Consider the following 21,441-nt stretch of genomic DNA (forward strand, 5'->3'; position numbering starts at 1 on the left):
CTTCAAGCCAAACTAGATTTCTTATGTGTGAACTTTTGGCTGAAGAAGATCCTCTCTCTTGTTTGCATGTGAAAGTTTATTGTATCTTATGTGGAGGTGTCCTTCAAGCTGAAATCTCTCATTTTTCTTTCTTGAAGGAGAGTCATTAGTTTCTTTAAGATACAAAGCATTCATCCAACATATATATATTTTTTAATTAGATGACTCAATATGAGATATGACAATAGTTGCATGTTGAGTCACTTTACTCAAGAGATTGCCTAAATATAAGCAAGCACATATCATTTGAACTAAAGAGATAGATTCATTAACCAAGATAGTTCAAGGACAAGCATGTGAGGCAATAGACAGATTTATCAAGGTCAAATCAATTTAGTTTAGATTCTATTTGCTTAAGATAATTATCAATAAGATGTGTTAACTAAGTTTTAATCAACTTATCTTAAACGTTTGTTTCTATCAAAATTCAGATTATGACTTATTTGTTATCAATAAAATATGATTAATTAAAGTTAGATTGAAGTCTTGCACAAGGTCACATAATGAGCATACAATCTGGTCTACTAGCCGTATGATGAAATAATTATTCTATCATGCTTCAATACAGCTTTAAACAATAGATCTACTTTGCTCATCCTTTTCAATTTCTACAAGATGGGGTCATAGATATACCTTCTTCACGCCAATCTTCTATAAGAGTTTTCTTGTGGACTAACATTGGTCAATGAAGATCCCCTTTCCTGTTTGTCTTAATTTGGAGTTTGAGAGAAGATGTTAATTCATTCATCATATTTCAAACTCACCTTGCAATATAACTCTTCATATAAATTTTCATTGGTAGAACAAAAATGATGCCATCAATGTGTGCTATGAGTAAGCAAGATATCATAGATTCTTCTTTTTGATGCATAGATTTATCACTATTACTTTCTATCAAAAAGGTTACTTAAGCTTTTATATATCATGCTTTTGATGCTTGTTTTAAATCACATATTGCTTTATCATATATGTAATGTGTATTTTTAAATATGGTGGTTATTTTTCATAGATCTCCTTTTTAATGAAGTAACCACATAGGAGTGAATTCTACACATTCATTTGACAGAATATAAAGCTCATGAAGCAAGCACATGATAATGATGATCTTTGCTTCTAATCATGCAAGAATCTTTATCAAGATCTATTTTCTCTTTTCTTGATTTAGTCTTTTAGTAGTCATCAATTTTTCTTCATTAAGTGCATATCTGAAAAATCCAATTTTGATTCTAATTATTAACAAGTTTTCAGATTGTTATATGTAAAAGATTAACGGTATACATATATAATTTAATTTTAGTATCTTCATAATACATCATTAGTCTCATAAGGAATAAAATGAATTGATATTTCTACAACTCGAATCTTTTCATTGAATGTTCTATATGCATTGCTTGATGAATGATATCCAAGGATAGACATATCTCTATCAGATTTGGCATTATTTTCATAAGGACATATCAAGCATAATATGTACGACTGAAAAATATGAAAGATATGTAATAGTTTATTTTCTATTTTTCAGAAGATCAAAAGGAGTTTTCATCAAAACTGGATATAATAGAAATCATATTATGACAAGCAGTGATGATAGCTTTTGACAAAAAAAATCATTTAAGTAGACTATCATACACAATTGTTTTTTTCATTTCTTCAAGAATTCTATTAATCCTATTTTACTTATGGTGTCCTTGGTGCTGAAATCATTGGATTTAATATTATTTTCTGTATAATCTTAATCAGGATTTTGGTTTTCAACACTGTGCCATGATCTTCACAGTTTGGGAACCTTTTTCATTTGAAACGCTTTTACAAGATTTAGTAAATACAGAAAAATCCTTCAGTTTTATTTTCCAAGAACAAATCCAATGTAAGTTTTTGAAAACTTAGAGATGGAAACAACATCTTTAGATTTAGAAATGATTTTTGTTTGTTTCCTTAGTTAGCATGCATAGCAAAACTTTGACCTTTAAGTAGATAATCTAAGTAAGCCTATGGCAAGGTCTTTTGAGATTAAGTACATACTAGCATGAGTTGATTCTATGTGCCAAGGATGGTTTCTTTAATCTTGGTATTCATAGTGCATATATTCAAAAGCATACCAAGTACACATTATCATATCTATGATCAATAAACAATAATGCCATGGATAAAAACTCTCAATCAAGCATATAGAGAATTCATAGAGTTATTTTTAATAAATTAATTAATCATTTAGCAACTTATCCAATAGTGAGTGGAGCATATTAAAAAATGAAGTGATTTGAATATATTTTCTTTTCATACCAAAAAAAAATATCACTTATATCACAAAAATGATTAATACTTTCAAGTTATGTTTTAATCAACTAATAAAGTAATTTCAATACGAGAAGATGTAAGAATTACTTATTTCATTCTTTCTTAATTACATTTTAAATTCAATTCTTTAACACATGTCTAGAGCACCCATTGTTTAGATAACATCTTTCAATAGAACCTTGAATAGCTAGACATGCTTGCTGAAAGAATAATCATATTTTCAACTTAGGAACCCAAGCTCTTTTGGGTCCTTGTAGGTTAGCTATAATTGTTCCTTTTGGAACCCATATTTTCTTAATAGCTATTTTGTCCATGAATTTACAGATTCTAGGATTACAAGGGATGTATTTCTGTATCCTCTTGTTGAATTTAACAAACTTAGATCGAGCATGAGTAGTAGGAAAACTTTTAATTTTCTGTTTCTCCCTTTTTGGTTCATCAAATTTGTAATGTATAGATTTAGGAACCACAGAAGAGATTTTACTTAGCTTTTGTTTATAAGAATCTGTTTTAGAGTAATTAAAAACTGTTTTAACAAACATATTCTTAAAAGGTTTTTGGGTGTACCAAGGTTGATATCCTGATGTAACTTTATCAAATTCAGCTCTTTGATTATTTATCATTAGGTTCAATTTTTCAGAGCTGAGGGTAAATCTTTCAACAACAGGTTTTAATTTGTCAACTTCTTTAGTTAATCTTCTGTTATCTTCTGAAAGTAATTCATTGTTTTTCTTAAGTTTATCATGACTTTCAGTGAGAAGTTGATTTCTTTGATTTAGTTCTTGATTTTCTTTAATTAAGATTTCAGTTTTACTAGTTAGTTTCAGTTTTTCATCTATTAGAATTTGATTTTCATTCTTCAAGTTCTTGTTCTTATAACTAAGTTTCTTATATTCTAAATACAAATCTGAAAAGGCATCATGAAGTTCATCAAATGTAAAATTGCTTTCAGTTTCAGCATGTACCTCATGTGCCACGAAGCATGGATTTGCAATATGATACTGCTCTTCTTCTACACATGATGTTTCAGATTTGTTAGTGCATTCATATTTGTCTTCAAGCATATTCCATATTTTTTTAGCAGTCATGCAAGAAGATATGCAATTAAACTCATTCCTATCTAATGCACAATATAATAGGTTCATGGCTTTTGAATTTTGTTGAACCATTTTCTCATTATGTCTAGTGTTTGTGTGTGTTCCATTGACTATAATGCTCCATAAATTATAATCAACTGATTGTATAAAAATGCGCATGCGTATTTTCCAATGTGTATAGTTTATGCCATTAAATAGTGGAGGTGTATCAATTGATTGTCCTTCTCCTAAAAAACTATCTATTTGAGTTGTCATGATCTTTGGCTCTAGTCGGTTAAGACTACAAATAATATTTGAGCACCTGCTCTGATACCACTTGTTGCCCAGTAGATACAAGCCAAGAGGGGGGGCTGAATTGGGTCTTTTAAATCTTTTAACCTATTTCTAAAAGTTTTTGATTAATTATGCTAAGTTGTATAGATACACAGTGAAAATTAAACTTAGCAACAGTTTGATGTGTAGAATGTGACTTGATCAAATATGCTTGCAACTAAAGGATGTGCGGATAACAGTTAAGCAAGCAATTTATCTAAGAAAGTAAGTGTGTTAGTTAGATAATAACAAGGAGCATTGCAAACACAACAAACATATAGTGGTTCGGTGCACCCCAGCACCTACATCCACTCCCCAAGACCTCTTGGAAATTTCACTATAATCCTACAGATTACAGCCGGTTGTTTTACAAGCTCACAACCTAAATTGTTGTTTTACGAGCGCACAACGAACTCGGTCGGTTTTCCCAGGCTCACCGACTAGAACCTACCCCGATTGTTTTTCCGGGATCACAATCAAACCCTTACATACGTTGGTTTTACACTCGGCTCACCAACCAACCTCACACCGTTGGTTTTCCCTTTGGCTCACCAACAAACCTTACCCCTTGATTCAATCCCTTGATTGAATCAAGTTACAAGATAATAAAACAAAATATAAAACAAATCAAAGCTTCTTAAGCAAGCAAATATAACAATATAAACATATAGAGTAAAGAAAAAGCCCTCAAACGAGTTTTGAAGATGGAGGAGCTCGGCTTCTTCTTTACTTGATCCTCTTCTGATTTGGCATGAAGTAGAGGATGACTGAGGCAGCACACGGATGGAGAGGAAGCTTTCGGATTCACTTGGATGCTCTTCTTCTCTCTATTTCACTTTGGATGGCCCTTTTGTGCTTATGGGAGATTTCCCTTGTAATCTCTCTCAAATCTCTTTTCTAAATGTTTTCTCCCACTTCCATCAGTTCTCCCCTGGCTCTCTTCTTGTTTTTATAGCTTTAGATGGCGTGGAAATAAGAATATAGCCGTTAGAGACAAAAATAGAGCCGTTGGACACAGTCTGCACTTCCTGACAATATTACCGTTGGGATTGGAGTCGACTCGCGCGATCAGGAGTCGACTCGTCTGTTGCAGGAGTCGACTCGTGCTTTACTGGAGACGACTCGGCCACTGTTCCAAATTTGAATTATTGTGCATCCTCGACTGGGAGTCGACTCGACTTAACCCGGAGTCGACTCGTCAACATCTGGAGCTGACTTGGCATTTTCGGAGTCGGCTCATCCACTGAAGTCCGTGAATCCAATTTTGAATTTTGTCCACTCGAGTCGACTCGACTGTCCTGGGAGTCGACTCGAATCTCAGAGCCCGAACTCCCGATCCTCTGTCTTTTGGCTCGTCCAGTCTTGGAGTCGACTCGAACTTCCTCGGAGTCGACTCGGCTCTCAGTTTCCGAAAGTTGATCTTCTGCCTTTTTGATGTGAAGCTGCCTTGGAGTCGACTCTAGCTGTCTGGGAGTCGACTCGAATCTCAGAGACAGTAAATTGGTCTTCTGTCTGTCTTGGGGTCGCGGTGTCTTGGAGTCGACTCGCGTATTGCGGAAGTCGACTCGAATCTCAGAGTCCATAAAATGCTCTCTGACTTTTTCTTTGTGTTTCGCTGAGAGTCGACTCTTGCTTTCTTTGGAGTCGACCTACCAACCATCGGAGTCGACTCGCGTTCCACTGGAGTCGACTCGAATCTCAGACCCGAAAACTGCTATCTGACTTTTCTGCCTGTGACTCCTAGGAGTCGACTCAAACTTCTCCGGAGTCGACTCGGTAAACATTGGAGTCGACTCGAATTCCTCAGGAGTCGACTCGAAAACTGTTCTTTTGAATTTTTTCTTTGATTTTACTCCTCCAATTTGAATCCTTTGAACTTTAAAACTTGGGCCAATAAATTGTAGCTTTCTTCCAACTTGAGAGCTTTGGAGGCCTTCTTGTGTTCTTCCAACTTGCTATGTTCCTTGCAAAATGAATATCTTTCTCCTTGCAACATAAACATTAGTATCTATACTTCAAGGTTTTGTGATCATCAAAATCAATCTTATGAATCAATCTTTGGGTCATCAGGGAAGAAAGAGGAGTTTTCTAATTTCTTTTATTCCTTCCTTTGATTTTTATGTTTTATTTTGTAGAAGGAGGAGGCACTAGGCTTCCAAACTTCATTTTATTTCTTTTGTAATTGTCTTTTTTATGCAATCAATAAATTTTCTTTTATGCAATCCTTGTTCTAGGTTCAAGTTAATTTCTGCTTTTTATGCAATCTTTTAATTTCTTTTATGCAATACATGTCTAAGTTTTAATTTAATATTGTACAATTTATTATATGCATTCTAGAATTCTTAACCTTGGAATGAATCTTTGCAGTTCGATTGACGATTTTGATTTATATTCTGTCTTTAGAAATCGAATCCTACTCTGCATCAAATTTCAATTGCAAGTTTTCTTTCTTTCCTTTGTTTATTTTCAAATAGAAACCATTCTCTAATAAACTCGAGAATCATTCCATATTTCCAAAATAATGTTTTTCCTTTATCATTCAAAAATTGATTTTGAATCCGAGTGAATGTTCTAATTTTTATGCAACTCCAACCGCCTCCCTGTAGATCGACCTCTTACAACCACTATTCTTCAAGTAGGAAAGGTAAGAGTAAAATTAAATTAAACTTTGTTTGTCGGTTCTAACAACGATCTGTTTAGCATATTTTTAGGTAAACAGGAATCGGTCGAACACCAAGTGCAAAAGAAGCTTCCCTAAGATGTTTCATTTCAAAATTAGCAGATAACATTTTCTTTATCTCATGAAGTAACCCCAAGTCACTGCTAGCAAGTAAAATATCATCCACATACAAAATAAGAAAAAATGAATTTTCTCCTACTGATCTTGAGATAAATGCATTGATCCACTGGATTTTCAACAAAACTATGAGAAGTCACAACTTCATCAAATTTCAAATACCATTGTCGGGATGCTTGCTTGAGTCCATATATGGATTTATTCAACTTACACTCCAAATTTTCTTTTTCCTTTATGACTAAACCTTCAGGTTGCCTTATATAAACTTCTTCACAGAGATCTCCATTTTAAAAAAAAAATTATTGTCTTAACATCCATTTGATGAACCTCCAAATTATAGTATGCTACAAGTGTCATGATAATTCTAAAAGAATCCTTGGATGAAACCGGTGAAAAAACTCTCATTATAGTCAATGCCCTCTCACTGAGTGAACCCTTTGGCAACCGGTCAAGCTTTTTGTCGTTCAACATCCCCTTTTGAGTCTAACTTGGATTTGTAAACCTATTTGCAACCTATGGCCTTAACATGTGGTGGAAGTTGAACAAGTTTCCAAACTCTATTTCTCTTTATAGAAAACATTTCATTTTCCATAGTATTCAGCCATTTATCTGAGTTAGGTCTTGCTAGTGCTTCATTAAAAGAGACGGGATTAATATTATGCCCAATATTAAAATCACTCTTCAGTAAGTAGATAATATAGTCATTAGGCAATGCAGACCTTCTTTTCCTTTGTGATCTCCTAACCTGTAGTTCAGAAACTGACTCAACTGTAGTTGGAGGAGGAATGTGAGGCTCTTCTTGATGCCCAGGTTCTTCATTAATTGTTGCAATCGGTTGAGAAATAACTCTTTCTTGTACAATGGGAATTGGAATCACAACTTGATCCGGTTCAACAAATTTTTTTTTTAATAAAGAACTCCCACTATTACCAATATCATTCTCCAAAAACTTCGTCATAATGGACTTAATTATTCTGGTGCCACGATTAGGATAATAGAACTTATAGCCCTTTGATCTATAAATTCTGGTGTGGATTCGAGGTCTAATTTCTTTTCAGTAGGATTATAAATCCTAACCTCAACTAAACAGCCCCAAACTCTAAAACGGGCTAAACTGGATTTACGACTTATCCACAATTTAAAAGGAGTTTTCTTAACAGCTTTACTAGGAACCTTATTCAGAATGTACATATCATATTTCAATGCTTCACCCTACAAGAATTATGGCAAATTTGTTGGTGCAAAAATAAAACTGTTCTCCCAAGTGCAGGAGAATCGCACAAGCAGTATAACTCGGGAGTCCGAGGTCGATTCCTCAGGGAACGAAATATGGATTATTAGCGTAATTTCAGATTTAATTAATACAATAAACTTGTGGATTAAGATGATGTTTTGCTAATAGAAAATAAATCAATAAGTAGAGAATCGAAGTTAGGATAGATTAAGATGGTGCAGGGATCCAGAATCTCCTTTGATAATATCAAATTCATGCGATAAATTCTATGATTCTTTTGTTTTTTTTTAAGAATTATAAGCAGAAAATTTAATTATGGAGTATGTTCTTGATAACATGAATTCTTTTGTTAAGCATTCAACATGCCTTATAACGTCAACGATGAATCAAATAATCGAGGAAGACATGTATCAATAAGCATAAATCATAAAAGAATTTTCAACATATAAGAATCATGGCATAATCAAAAGATAAATCGTATAAAGCAAAGGATTAGAATTTACATCATGAATTTGGTATACCAAATGATCTCCCTTCACCCATCACCTAGGATATCTGCCCTCCATCTTCCTCTCTCTTTCTCACTCTTTTTTTTTTTTAATAACAGAAACAGGGCATCCCCTGTTTCTTTCTATTTTTTTTTCTCTTTTTCTTACTACTGCAGCAGCCCGGCTCCTCTCTGTTTTTTTTTTCCGAATGAGAGCTACCCCTCTTGTTCTTCCTCCACCCCTTCTTATAGATTGCCGGAGCATGGAGTGGAGGGGAAGCGGGTGCAGGATCTCAGGAGGTAGATCCGTGAACGTTGGAGGTCGCCACGGGATTGACGGGAGGAAGCTGTGGAGGTGATTGCGGGCGGAGGCGGACGGCCGGGCGGTGATCGCGGGCTCGCGGGAGCTGTGGAGGTCCGGGAGATGATCGTGAACCGCTGTGGAGGAGGCGGATGCTTGGGAGGACTGATGCGGAGCTGGAAGGAGGCGCACGCGGAAGGAGGAAGCTGGGAGGCGCGTGATCTCTTCTGGACGGCCGCTGGGATTGTGCACGGGAGCTGGTCACGGACTGCTGGGAGGCGCTGATGGAGTTGAAATCCGGATGACTGGGCGGAGGCAGACGGCTGGGCGGTGATCTGAAATGGGTTGCTTGGACGCGTGGATGAAGTCGGGATGCGCTTCAACCGTGGAAATGGAAAACGTCCGGATGCTGGGGAGTGATCGCGGGAGGAGGTCACGGAAGAGGTGGAGGGCTGCTGGGAAGCTTCACGGGCGCTGGGATACGGGGTCGCAAGCGGAAGGAGGAAGCTGGGAAGCGCCTTAAACGGGCGGAAGATGAGGGCCTTGATCGCGGGATCTGGATGAGGGTTGCGGGAGATCAAATCACAGATCCATTGCGGGCTTTTGGATCCTCCCGGATGATGAAATTAGACCCTTAGTGGATCCATCTTGTGCTGCCTCCGGATGGCTGCCATGTGTCCCTCGGGTGCAAGTGTGCTTGACCAGGTTCAATTCTATTCCAGTGTAATCAGGCTTGAAGTCAACCAAATGCACATTTAAACTCTGATTTACGATAATCTGTGCCAAATAAAATATAAAATTAATGTAGCCCTTTTATCATTATTTGTTAGCAATAAAATTAATTTAAGCAACTTGTATAACGCACTTTTGTGCTCTCATCATACCCCCCAACTAGCTTATTGCTAGTCTCTAGTAATTAATGAGCGAACAATAATGAGAACACAAAAGATGTGGTCTAACCTATGACTTTTTATTGAAGCTAAAGACACAAAACTAAGATACGTACCCACTTTCGTAGGGCATCACGATTGCACTTAGCATGTGCAACAAGCCGTTAAACCCCTAGGTTGCCCTAGTGGACGAGTGTTGTCTCGTGAGGGTTTTCAGGGATGTTACCCACAAACATCATGAATGATATGACATGCGGTCCTAAATTCTAAGCTAATACCCATGTAATTAATATATATTTTCAAGCATGGCAACTATCAAAGCAAGGGGAAATATGAAAGTGTAGTGTGCATAAAATAATATGACTTTCTCAGAGTACTAATACCTCCACCACAACATGGTACCGCTTGAATTTTAGGTGTACTACTCAAGTTCACAAGTGTTTACTACAGTTTATTAGGGCCTGATCCATCAAATTTTCGGAATATCTCATGTTGTCTAAAATTGTCAAGAATGGTTCGCATAAAAAGAAGGAGCTATCAATCCCAACTAAATATCCAAAGTACACAGAGTTCCAAGTTAATGGAGTCAAACCAGCCATTACCACATGTCACTGGGTTCAGTCCAACCAACCTTATTCATGCTTATTTTTATTTTTAAACAAATATGACGATTACAATAGTCCAACCCCCTTAGGCTCTAGTAAGATCCATGTAACGAGTTTTCGGCCAATGACTCCTGATCCAGTTGGCTCAAGGCATTAGGTGAAACACCCCTCGGGCTTAATTACTCGAACCAGACTACGCCACGAGGTCAGGCTTGTCATCTTTTTTTTTTTTTTTTGCGATAAAAAGAGGAGGTAAACTGAACCATATAACGTGACTGCATCGTGACTATAGGTCAACCAAGGTCGGAACATAAGGCACTTAGGTGATCTAGCCAGGGTATTCAACCTCTATCTTTATGTGAAAACCAAATCATGAACCTTATAGTACGGACAAGGATACTCGTACTTCTTTTACAGATACGGCTTAATAAAAATGCATTAAACAAATATGAACTCCTGAGGCCTTCCTATAATCATTAAGTACATGTGCGGGGATCTAATAATAGGTCTCTGATCAATCATAATATGCATGTGTTCCTTGCCGTAATAGTTGCACAAACTCAATATGAAAATACATGTGCATTTGCTTAGAAAAGAAAGTAAAAGAATAAATTAAATGCAAAAGCATTTTTTTTTTTTTTTTGCAAAATATTTTTCTCCCCCCAACTTAGACATTGCATTGTCCTCAATGTAATAGATTAAGAAAACTATATACGAGAGACAGTAGAGAAAATAATATTGGAGAGAAGAGGAATACCTTGAGCTGCTGATATCCAGAAAATAAGACCTACAAAACTAGAAAAATAATTCTGACTAATATACACATACCTTTGCCTTCATGTTCAGTCATAAGAAGGCTCCTCCAAGGAAAAGGAATCCTCTTCATCTGAAAAATTCTCAAGAAAAGGTTTTAACCTGTGTCCATTTACCTTAAAAATTCTACCATCCCGTGGATTCTCAATCTCTACCGCCCCATGTGGAAAAACAGTTTTTATGATGTAGGGACCTGTCCATCTTGATCGTAACTTACCAGGAAACAGATGTAAGCGGGAATCATATAAAAGAACTTTTTGCAAAGGTTCAAAAGATTTTTTCAAAATTGATTTATCATGTAAGATCTTCATTCGTTCTTTGCAAATTTTAGCATTATCATAAGCATCTCTGCGAATCTCATTAAGCTCGTTCAATTGTAATTTTCTAGCTAGACCGGCATGTTGTAAATCAAAATTCAATTTTCTAATTGCCCAATACGATTTATGTTCTATTTCTACAGGCAGATGACACGCTTTTCCGTAGACTAGCCGGTAGGGAGACATGCCAAGATTGGTTTTATATGCAGTCCGATAGGCCCATAATGCATCTGATAGTTTTAAGGACCAATCTTTTCGTGATGGATTTACCGTTTTTTCTAAAATACGCTTGATTTCCCTATTGGCTAATTCTACTTGGCCACTAGTTTGCGGGTGATATGGGGTAGCAACTCTGTGGGTGACACCATACTTTTTTAATAATGTCTCAAAAGGCTTATTACAAAAATGTTTTCCACCGTCACTAATTATAACCTTAGGCATCCCAAATCGTGAAAAAATATTTTTTTTTAAAAACTTCAGGACAGGTTTGTGATCATTGGTCCTACAAACGACAGCTTCTATCCATTTGGACACATACTCGACCCCAACTAAAATGTACTCATATCCAAAAGATGGTGGGAATGGGCCCATAAAATTGATGCCCCAACAATCGAAAATTTCGATAATAGTAATGGGTTGAAGAGGCATCATTTGCCTACGAGTTAGACTTCCAATACGTTGACATGGATCACATGTCCTGCAGAACTCGTGGGCATCTTTGAACATAGTGGGCCAATAGAAACCACATTGCAAAACTTTTGCAACAGTTTTCTTAGAGGCAAAGTGTCCACCGCAAGCATCAGTGTGGCAGAAAGAAAGTACGCTTTGTATATCATGATCCGGTATGCATCGTCTAAAGATTTGATCATTGCAATATTTAAACAAATAGGGTTCGTCATAGTAATAATTCTTTACTTCGCGCAAGAAAATTTTTCTATCTGTCGACCCCCAATGCTCCGGCATCCGGCTTGTAACAAGAAAATTTACAATATCTGCATACCATGGTATACTAGAAAGTGCAAACAACTGCTCTTCAGGGAATGAGTCCTTGATGGAAAACTGTGGCACTGAATCATGAAAAACTAATCGTGATAAATGGTCAGCAACCACATTCTCTACTCCTTTTTTTATCTTTGATAGTGATGTTAAATTCTTGGAGTAGAAGTATCCATCGTATTAAGCGTGGTTTGGCCTCTTTCTTATCCAACAAATATTTTAGTGCCGCATGGTCCGTGAAGATAACAATAGGAGCACCAAGGATATAAGAGCGAAATTTATCTAAGGCAAATACTACTGCAAGCAATTCCTTCTCGGTGGTGGTGTAATTCATTTGAGCATCGTTTAAGGTTTTGCTTGCATAGTAAATGACATATGGCTTATTATCCTTGCGTTGTCCTAGGACAGCTCCTATTGCATAGTCGCTAGCGTCGCACATAATCTCAAAAGGTAATGACCAATCGGGTGGTCGCACGATGGGTGCAGTGCTAAGCATAGACTTCAACTTTTCGAATGCCTCCTGACAGGTTTCAGTCCAATTGAACGGTGTATCAAGGGATAGGAGGTTACATAATGGTCGAGCTATGACACTAAAGTCCTTCATGAACCTCCTATAAAATCCGGCGTGACCCAAGAATGATCTAACATCTCTAACCGTCTTGGGTGCAGGTAGCTTAGCAATTAAATCAATCTTAGCTCTATCTACTTCCATGCCCTTCGATGAAACAATATGTCCTAAGACAATTCCCTTTGGCACCATGAAGTGGCATTTCTCCCAATTCAGTATCAAATTCTTTTCCATACATCGAGCTAAGACAGCTTGTAAATGTGACAGGCAATCATCAAATGTGTCGCCAAAAACGGAGAAGTCGTCCATGAACACTTCCAAAAATTTCTCGTTCATGTCTTCAAAGATGCTGAGCATGCATCTTTGGAATGTTGCAGGTGCATTACACAACCCGAATGGCATTCGTTGGAAAGCAAATGTGCCAAAAGGACAAGTGAAGGTAGTCTTCTCTTGATCTTCTGGTGAAATTTCAATTTGATAATATCCCAAATAGCCATCGAGAAAACAATAGAAATCATGCCCTGCAACTCTCTCCAACACTTGGTCTAGGAAGGGTAGAGGAAAGTGATCCTTTCGTGTGACCAAATTCAGCTTTCGGTAGTCAACACACATGCGCCAACTCGTCGGGACACGAGTTGGAACTAGTTCACCTTGTTCATTTTCTACTACCGTCAAACCCGATTTCTTAGGAACGACTTGAGTAGGGCTTACCCACTTGCTGTCAGAAATTGGGTAAATAATACCCACGTCAAGCAACTTGAGGACTTCTGCCTTAACCACATCTCTCATTGTAGGATTTAACCTTCGTTGCATTTGCCTTGTGGTTTTGGCATTGTCCTCCAAATATATCCGGTGCGTGCAAATTAAGGGGCTAATTCCCTTCAAATCGGCAATAGACCATCCTAAGGCTCCTTTATGATTCTTTAAAACATCAATTAATTTTCTTTCTTGGGTATGATCAAGTCCAGACGAGATGATTACAGGAAAAGTATCTTCGGGTCCAAGAAAAGCATACTTAAGTTCCTTTGGTAAGGGTTTCAATTCGAGCTTGGGTGCTTGCTCATGGGATGGTTCTATTTTCACCTCTCGAGGCGACAATCTCTCAAATTCTCCTTCTTTTGGTCTCCACCCATTGACCATCTTGATATCTAGATTATCCACAATAGGTGTGACTGACAAATTATCACCATTGGTTCCATTAGGACACCAATCAATTAAGCTATCATTGAATGGGTCGTTAATTGCTTTAGCTAACAAATAATCTTCTGCGATGGTTTCAACCCAATCAACCTCCTTACTCTCTTCGGGATCATTGGGTTGTTTGCACACATTAAAAATGTTCAATTCTAAGGTCATGTTACCAAAAGAAAGCTTCATGACGCCATTCCTACAATTAATCAATGCATTAGAAGTTGCAAGGAATGGACGTCCTAAAATGATCGGAATCTGAGACTGTGAGTTCGAAGCCGGATGTGTGTCCAATACAATAAAATCGACAGGAAAGTAGAACTTGTCTACCTGGACTAATACATCCTCGATAATCCCCCTTGGAATTTTAACTGACCTGTCAGCTAATTGCAGAGTGACGGAGGTTGGCTTCAACTCACCTAAACCAAGTTGCTCATATACAGAATATGGCAACAAATTCACACTCGCCCCTAAATCTAACAATGCTCGCTCTATCCTAAAGTTGCCTATGATGCATGAGATGGTTGGGCAACCTGGATCTTTATATTTAGGGAGAATGTTGTGCTGCAATATAGCACTCACATTTTCAGTTAAAAATGCCTTCTTCTTAACATTTAATCGGCGTTTGACAGTACACAAGTCCTTCAAAAATTTGGCATATGAGGGTACTTGTTTGATTGCATCAAGAAGAGGTATGTTGATCTTTACTTGTTTAAAAAGTTCAAGAATTTCAGAATTAGGTTCGAGCTTTTGCAACGGCTTTAACCGTTGTGGAAAAGGTGGAGGAAAAGGACATTCAACTTTCTTAGTAGAAGTTGGGACCTCAACTTCTTCTTTATCCCTTTCATCGACTTTGGGAGCATCAGAATTAGAAGTGACTTGCGGTCTCAATTGGACGGTTTGATCAATGACTTTCCCATTATGCAAAGTCATGATGCTCTTTGCATGCTCTGTATGCGAACTAGAAGGAGCCGTATTATTACTACCGTGCATTTGTGGGTTAGGTTGGGGTTGAGCTGGAAGCTTACCCTTCTCTTGGGTACTTAGGACGGTAGTCAACATTGACAATTGGTTCCTTATGTCTTCAAAATTTCGAGTATTTTGAGCATTGATATTAGCTTGACCTTGTAGAAAAGTTTGTATGGATTGCAAGGTATCCTTGATATTTGGCTTTTGAGATGGTGATGGTGCATAAGTAGGATGTGCAGGTGGAGGAGCTGAATGGTGTGACTGTTGAGGATGATCGTTTCTCCACCTAAAGTTTGGATGATTCTTCCAACCAGGGTTATAGGTATTCGAGTATGGATCGTTATAAGGCTTTTGGTAGGAGTTCATAGCATTTGCTTGATCGTGCAAGACTTCTTTGAATGCCGGTATGGTGGGACAATCTGTAGTAGTATGACCCGACATATCGCAGATACCACAACACTCGTTTCTAAGCTCTATAGTCTTGACAGGCTCAACCTTCCTAAGCTCAATTTCTTCTACCTTCCTAGTGAGGGCTGCCATTTTAGCGTGAAGATCATCCTCAGTTCTGAGGTTGTAAAGGCCTCCCTGTACAGAGCTAGTAGGCTTAGGCAAAGACTTGTTGTTTCTATCCCCGTTATCCCAAAGTTGGGCAGTCTCAGCAAGGGAATCCAAATACTCCCATGCCTCATCAGGTTGTTTTTCTAAGAATCTACCATTGCACATGGTCTCTACAAACTGTTTCAACTGTGGAGATAAACCTTCATAAAAGAAGCTAATGGTTCTCCAAGTTTCGAACCCGTGATGAGGGCATGAGAGAAGAAGGTCTTTAAATCTTTCCCAACATTCATAAAATGTTTCATTATCTTTTTGTTGGAAATTGCTGATATGTCTTTTCAAAAAGTTGGTCCTTTGTGTGGGGAAGAACTTCTTTAAAAATTCTCTCTGCATATCTTGCCAATTTCTTATTGATCTAGGTCGCAAAGAGTTTAGCCATGTTTTGGCCTTATCCTTTAGAGAGAAAGGAAACAATGTCAACTTGAGGACATCCTCGGTGACATTTGGCACTCTAAATGTAATGCTCAATTCTTCAAAATCCTTTAAATGAAGATACGGACTTTCGGACTCTAACCCATGAAACTTGGGCAGCAATTGGATTACCCCTGGTTTGATGTCAAAATGTCCTACATTATCAGGAAAAATTATGCATGAAGGCTGACTAGTCCTAGCCGGTTGTAGGTATTGTCTTAGAGTCATAACATGGGGTTCTCGTTCTCGATTGTGGTGACTCCCCGCATCTTCATTTAGATCAGCCATCTCACAAGGTGTGAGATATTGAGAAGGAATTTCAGGGGTATGTCCTAAGGGATGATCTAAAGTTGTACGACTTAATCGACCAGTGTCGTCCCTATTCCACTTTAGCATGCAAAATATTTCCCTCTCTTTTTTTTTCTTTTTTTCTTTTTTTTTTAAATTAAAAAATAAATATAAGTACCAACTAAAGATACCCTAAAACGACATCCTAAAACAAAAATCCTATTCACAATCAAACATGCAACAAAACATTACACCTCAATTTCTAATGTTTTTCTTAAATTTCTAGACAGCTCCTAACTGGTTTGAAGAGGGCACCTAAGCCTCCAATCCGGTCTAATGAACCGAGTTGACCAGGTAAGCTCCCAGGTAAGTGGAGGGGTCACGATGCGTTCGCAAAGGTCCCACTTAAAACCCACTTGCCTCGAACAGATGAACTGTCTCCCTTATAGGGACAAAGCTTGCCTAGACATCAACTAAGCCACAGAGCGAAATTGGTGCAACTTTCGGTGGTCTTCGTCCTATTGAGCTCGAATGTCCTTAGGGGCCAACGTCTAGTTGATTTTAGTTAAGCTTGGGACATTTATGCACTGGGGTGATTTTTGGGCTAAGGACGAGTGATGAAATCCCGACCTTATCTTTTTAAATAGGTTCAGCCCTTAGAATATTTTATGTTGATGCCTTACACTATATGCAACAATCAAGAGATTTTTTTTTTTAAATATTTTATGGCATGACATTAAATTTCATTGAATAGGTGATCAAGCAAATTATTTCTTTCTTTTTTTTTAAATTTTATGAGTTGAAGTCTGAAATTTGAAATTTGAATTCTGAAATTTGAAATTTAAAATTTTAGGTTTTCCCTCTCTTTTTTTATTAAATAATCACCCTTGATCTTTTCTTAAAATTTTTTTTTTTTAAATTTTCAATTAGCAACAAGGGTTAATGAGATATGATAACAATAAAATTCTGATTCTAAAAAAAAAATAAATGCAGAAAATTTAAAGTAGAAAGCAGCAAGGTTTCGTATTAATCCGATGGTCTTAAAAATGTCAGAATGTCAATCAGACCGTTCAGATTATCTAACAATGTGTCTTTCACTAGCTGACCAAATTTGAGTCAAATCCGACGGCTAATTTCTATGATATCAGAGTTTGATGCAAACTGTGCAGGGAATTAAAAATAGTAGTAAAAATGCAAAAAAAAAATTTTCAAAAGAAAAATACTAACTACTAAGGTAAAAATTAAATCTAAAATTATACTAATAACTCAGCCGTTCCCCGGCAACGGCGCCAAAAACTTGGTGCAACAATAAAATTGTTCTCCCAAGTGCAGGAGAATCGCACAAGCAGTATAACTCGGGAGTCCGAGGTCGATTCCTCAGGGAACGAAATATGGATTATTAGCGTAATTTCAGATTTAATTAATACAATAAACTTGTGGATTAAGATGATGTTTTGCAAATAGAAAATAAATCAATAAGTAGAGAATCGAAGTTAGGATAGATTAAGATGGTGCAGGGATCCAGAATCTCCTTTGATAATATCAAATTCATGCGATAAATTCTATGATTCTTTTGTTTTTTTTTAAGAATTATAAGCAGAAAATTTAATTATGGAGTATGTTCTTGATAACATGAATTCTTTTGTTAAGCATTCAACGTGCCTTATAACTTCAACGATGAATCAAATAATCGAGGAAGACATGTATCAATAAGCATAAATCATAAAAGAATTTTCAACATATAAGAATCATGGCATAATCAAAAGATAAATCGTATAAAGCAAAGGATTAGAATTTACATCATGAATTTGGTATACCAAATGATCTCCCTTCACCCATCACCTAGGATATCTGCCCTCCATCTTCCTCTCTCTTTCTCACTCTTTTTTTTTTTTTTTTAATAACCGAAACAGGGCATCCCCTGTTTCTTTCTATTTTTTTTTCTCTTTTTCTTACTACTGCAGCAGCCCGGCTCCTCTCTGTTTTTTTTTTCCGAATGAGAGCTACCCCTCTTGTTCTTCCTCCACCCCTTCTTATAGATTGCCGGAGCATGGAGTGGAGGGGAAGCGGGTGCAGGATCTCGGGAGGTAGATCCGTGAACGTTGGAGGTCGCCACGGGATTGACGGGAGGAAGCTGTGGAGGTGATTGCGGGCGGAGGCGGACGGCCGGGCGGTGATCGCGGGCTCGCGGGAGCTGTGGAGGTCCGGGAGATGATCGTGAACCGCTGTGGAGGAGGCGGATGCTTGGGAGGACTGATGCGGAGCTGGAAGGAGGCGCACGCGGAAGGAGGAAGCTGGGAGGCGCGTGATCTCTTCCGGACGGCCGCTGGGATTGTGCACGGGAGCTGGTCACGGGCTGCTGGGAGGCGCTGATGGAGTTGAAATCCGAATGACTGGGCGGAGGCGGACGGCTGGGCGGTGATCTGAAATGGGTTGCTGGGACGCGTGGATGAAGTCGGGATGCGCTTCAACCGTGGAAATGGAAAACGTCCGGATGCTGGGGAGTGATCGCGGGAGGAGGTCACGGAAGAGGTCGAGGGCTGCTGGGAAGCTTCACGGGCGCTGGGATACGGGGTCGCAAGCGGAAGGAGGAAGCTGGGAAGCGCCTTAAACGGGCGGAAGATGAGGGCCTTGATCGCGGGATCTGGATGAGGGTTGCGGGAGATCAAATCACAGATCCATTGCGGGCTTTTGGATCCTCCCGGATGATGAAATTAGACCCTTAGTGGATCCATCTTGTGCTGCCTCCGGATGGCTGCCATGTGTCCCTCGGGTGCAAGTGTGCTTGACCAGGTTCAATTCTATTCCAGTGTAATCAGGCTTGAAGTCAACCAAATGCACATTTAAACTCTGATTTACGATAATCTGTGCCAAATAAAATATAAAATTAATGCAGCCCTTTTATCATTATTTGTTAGCAATAAAATTAATTTAAGCAACGTGTATAACGCACTTTTGTGCTCTCATCATTTGTTCTACTAATCATACTCCTAACTATATCCTTCAGAGTCCAATTACGCCTTTTAGAACACCATTTTGCTCAGGTATTCCTAGCATTGTGTATTGAGGAACTATCCCACATTCTTGTAAAAATCTCGCAAAATCACCCATGTTCTGACCGGACTCCTCATACTTACCATAATATTCACCACAACGGTCAGATTTCACAATTTTAATACTCTTCCCACGTTGCTTTTCTATTTCTATTTTAAATATCTTGAATTTCTCAAGAACGAGAGATTTATCATTAATCAAGTAAACATAACCATAATGTGAGAAATCATCAATGAAGGTTATGAAGTATTTGTTCTGATGACCCAAAGATTGATTTAAAGATTGATTTTGATGATCACAAAACCTTGAAGTATAATTACTAATGTTTGTGTTGCAAGAAGAAAGATAATTTGTTTTGCAAGGAACATAGCAAGTTGGAAAAATACAAGAAGGCCTCAAAAGCTCTCAAAAAGTTGAAAGAAAGTTATACTTCATTGACCCAAGTTTCAAGTTCAAAGAATTTAAGTTGGAGAAGCAAATTTAAAGAAAGATTCAAAAGAATAGTCCTTGAGTCGACTCCTGAAAGTTTAGAGTCGACTCTGGCACTCTGGAGTTTCAAGGAACAATGCTCGAGTCGACTCCGAAACTCTGCGAGTCGACTCCGACTGAGAACAGACAAAAAGACAGAGAGTTGATTTTCAGCGCTACAGTGCTCGAGTCGACTCCTACTTTAGCGCTACAGTGCTCGAGTCAACTCCCAGCTACAGTGCCGGCAGACTCTTATTCACGAGTCGACTCCTACTTCAGCCGAGTCGACTCGAGCACGCTGGGAGGCATAATGGCTAGTTTTTTCTCAACTCCAACGGCTCTATTTTTGTCTCTAACGGCTAGATCTTTGTTCCCACGCCATCCAAAGCTATAAAATCAAGGAGAGAGCTAGGGAAGAAGTTAAGGAAGTGGGAGAGAACACATAGGGAAGAGATTTCAAAGAGATTTCAAGAGAAACCTCCCAAAAGCACAAAAGGGCCATTCAAAGCAAAAAAGAGAGAAGAAGAGCATCTGAGTGAATTCCAAGGCTTTCTCTCCAACTGTGTGCTGCCTCAGTGATCCTCTACCTCGTGCGAAATCAGAAGAGGGTCAAGTAAAGAAGAAGCCGAGTTTCTTCATCTACAAAACTTGTTTGAGGGCTTCTTCTCTTTACTCTATTTGTTTACATTGTTATATCTGCTTGTTTAAGAAGCTTGTATTTGTTTTAAACTCTTGTTCTAATATCTTGTAACTTCATTCAATCAAGGGATTGAATTAAGGGGTTAAGGTTTGTTGGTGAGCCAAAGGAAAAACCAACGGTGTAAGGTTGTGGTTGGTGAACCGGAAAAAACCAACTGGGTTTGATTGTGAACCCGAAAAAACAATCAAGTGGTTCTTGTCGGTGAGCCTGTGAAAATCGACCGAGTTCGTTGTGATCTCATGAAAACAACAAGTTAGGTTGTGAGCTTGTAAAACAACCGGCTGTAATCTGAGGGATTATAGTGAAATTTCCAAGAGGTCTTGGGGAGTGGATGTAGGTGCTGGGGTGCACCGAACCACTATACGTTTGTTGTGTTTGTGATGCTTTCTTTCATTGTTTAATTTCTTCACTTACTTACTTAGATAAATATCTAATTGAATTGCTTGCTTAACTCTTATCCGCGCATCCTTTAGTTGCAAGTATATTCAAATTGTTTAATCAAGTTTCATTTAATAAAACTGCATTAAGATTCATTGTATTGAAATGCTTGCTTGGGGAAATCTAGACTAATTGTTTATTGAGTCCGCTGTTTAATAGTTTTAATCTTGATCAGATTAGAATCAAACGGTTGCTAAGTTTAAATTTCACTGTGCATCTATACAACTTAGCTTAATTTGTTGCCCAAGGTGACAACCCAAGAGGGGGGGGTGAATTGGGTTTTCTAAAAATTATGTTCCCTAATTTTTACTTTGAATTGAATGCAGCGGAATGATAAGATGTTATTTACTTAAGCTCTTGGCAATTACAAGTAAAGCAGTGAAAAATTAAGCTAGAGCAATTATACTATGGCTTTAGGGTGCAATTGATCTAAAATTAACTTATAGTTGTATGATCAATTTTAATCTATTTGTATGGTAAGAATGGAGTGGAAGCTAAACAAATTCTAAACAATCACTTATAACTCTATAGAAAACAAAGCTAGAGATATTACACA

The 21,441-nt window shown here is 37.9% G+C and overlaps 1 non-coding gene across 1 annotated transcript; it reads left to right on the plus strand.

Annotated features, from left to right (window-relative positions):
* Positions 1-15,704: 15,704 nt before the first annotated feature.
* On the plus strand, positions 15,705-15,813 carry LOC120106909. The gene has a single exon (XR_005508897.1). It is a non-coding gene; the product is annotated as a small nucleolar RNA R71 (small nucleolar RNA).
* Positions 15,814-21,441: the final 5,628 nt, after the last annotated feature.

This window comes from Phoenix dactylifera, unplaced genomic scaffold, assembly GCF_009389715.1.
Source record: "Phoenix dactylifera cultivar Barhee BC4 unplaced genomic scaffold, palm_55x_up_171113_PBpolish2nd_filt_p 000681F, whole genome shotgun sequence".
NCBI classification, from domain to species: domain Eukaryota; kingdom Viridiplantae; phylum Streptophyta; class Magnoliopsida; order Arecales; family Arecaceae; genus Phoenix; species Phoenix dactylifera.